Source organism: Trichechus manatus, unplaced genomic scaffold (assembly GCF_000243295.1).
Source record: "Trichechus manatus latirostris isolate Lorelei unplaced genomic scaffold, TriManLat1.0 scaffold00311, whole genome shotgun sequence".
NCBI lineage: Eukaryota > Metazoa > Chordata > Mammalia > Sirenia > Trichechidae > Trichechus > Trichechus manatus.
This window is the reverse complement of record NW_004444247.1, coordinates 630,448-633,146: the sequence shown is the minus strand read 5'-3', so window position 1 is coordinate 633,146 and position 2,699 is coordinate 630,448.

Here is a 2,699-nt window from a genome sequence, read left to right as displayed (position 1 = left end):
AAAGAATAAAAATTCAAAATTGAGCAGAATATTTAGTGCAGTGCTCCAGGTAAGATTACCGTGAATTATATGGAAATTCATTATATACCTAAAGAAAGAATTAATTTACAAAAAAGAGAAAGAAAAGAAAGAATGCATTGCTGAGAGAGACTTGGTTTGCAATGGATGCACTGAAAAGCTGAAGTAACACAGTAAATACTGATACAACTCCTCAAAGTACTTTACAAGGAAGAAAAAATCTTGACCGGCATATTGAGAGGCATTATCCCAGGGCAAAGCTATCCCTCCTGATTTCATTGTATCATTGTTGTGTTGTTGTAGTTTTTTTTATTGTTGTAAAAATATATGTAACACAACATTTGCCAATCCCATGTTTGTTACATGTACAATTCACTGACACCAATGAAATAACTCATGTTGTGCAACCATCACCAGTATCACTTATCAAGTTTTCCATAACCACAAACAGGTACTCACTGCTTCCTAAACAATAACTTCTCCTTTTCCCTTCCCTTCCATCTCTGGTAACCACTAATAAACTTTGGTATCTATACATTTGCCTATTCTAGATATTTCATATGAGTGATATCATATAATATTTGTCCTTTAGTGATTGACTTACTTCACTCACAATAATGTTTTCAAGGTCCATCCATGATGTAGCATCTTGTTTCAATCTGATGAAATTAAGCATTCAAAAAGTATTTAAAAATAATTAATCCTTTATTCCCTGCAGACTAAGAATCTTTTGAGAATAGATGGTATCAAGAATAAATCTGTCTACAGGGAAACACATTACTGGTTATGGAAACACAATTATGCCATGGCAAGTTATGCCATGGCAGTTCCGCTGGACCAATAAGCAACATCATGATAAACAGAGCAAATATTGAAGTTGTCAAGGCTTTCATTTTACTTGGATCCAGAGTCAGTGCATATGGAAGCAGCAGTCAAGAAATCAAACGATGTATTTATTGCATTGGGCAAATCTGCTACAAAAGGCCTCTCTTTAAAATATTAAAAAGCAAAGATATCACTTTGAGGACTAAGGTGCGCCTAACCCAAGGCATGGTGTTTTCAATCGCCTCACATGCATGCAAAAGCTGGACAATGAATAAGGAAGGCTGAAGAAGAATTGATGCCTTTGAATTATGGTGTTGGCAAAGAATATTGAATGTACTGTAAACTGTCAGAAGAACGAACAGATCTGTCTTGGAAGAAGCACAGCCAGAATGCTCCTTAGAAGGGAGACTTGTGAGACTTCGTCTCACATACTTTGGGCATGTTATCAGGAGGGACCAGTCCCTGGAGAAGGACATCATGCTTAGTAAAGTAGAAGGTTATCAAAAAAGAGGAAGACCCTCAATGAGATGCATGGACACAGTAGCTGCGACAATGGGCACAAACAAAGCAACGATTGTGAGGATGGTGCAAGACCGGGCAGTGTTTCGTTCTGCAGTAGGTGGGGTCATTATGAGTCTGAACAGACTGCTTGGCACCTAAAAACAAGTTTTGCTCTTTCCCAATCCAGACCTCCTTGCCAGAGCAATCACTGTTAATTCCTTCTTGTGTATGCTTCTAGACATTTTCTATGTCCTTTTACCTTAGAGATTATTTCATAATTTAATGATTCTTGGGATTGTATGATATAGTTCTACCATAATCCATTCCACCTGCTCCTTATTGATAAGCATTAAGTTGTTTTAGAGTTTGCATGGAGAGTAATGTTTCTAATTTTAAAGTAACAGATTGTTTCTCAGATTTTAATGCCTCATATCAAAAAAAATTGTTAATATAATAATCTAGAGCCAAACCCGTTACTGTCGAGTCAATTCTAATTCATGGTGACCCCATGTGTTACAGAGTAGAACTGCTCCATAGGGTTTCTTGACTGTAATCTCTGCAAAAGCGGATCTCCAGGCCTTTCTTACGAGAAGTCTCTGGGTGGGTTCGAACAGCCAACCTTTCAGTTAGTAGTTGAGCGCAAACCACTTGCACCACCCAGGGACCTTTGTTAATATGCTACTGTCCCTAAAAGATGCATGTATGAAAAGTGTGATTGTGAAATGCTCGTGATTTTTTTTAAGATGAAGAAAAATATTCTTAGTCAAGATAAATTCACCAAAGCCAATGCCACTCTGGAACTTCAAGATGAAGCCTATATTAGAGTGGGCTGAAAAATCTCTATATTTGTGCTGAGGTTGACTGAATTGTTGTTAAAACTGGTTAATCACCCAAACTAAATAAAAACTCCAATTTCATGCATAATGTAGCTGAGTTATAAAAGCTAACACCTATGACATAAGGCCAAAGGGAAACCGAAGATTTCCTTTCAGGACTCTTAAATATGTGTCCTCACCTGTTGACAGCACTAACTAGGATCATAGGGACTGTCCCTGTCCTAAAATGTCAGGACACTAGATTCCAGTGGAGTTAGGGCTAAGTGGGCCTTAGCAGAGAGATGGAAAAATATTGTTTGTATTAATACTAACCAAGTAATTTTGTTCCTAAGTCTGTAACGGAGCCCTGGTGGAGCAACTGTTAAGAGCTACAGCTGCTAACTAAAAGGTCAGCAGTTTGAATCCACCAGCCACTCCTTGGAAACCCCATGGGGTAAGTACTACTCTGTCCTATAGGGTCGCTGTGAGTGGGAATTGCCTCGACGGCAATAGGTATTTTTTTAGTATATAACACCTCAT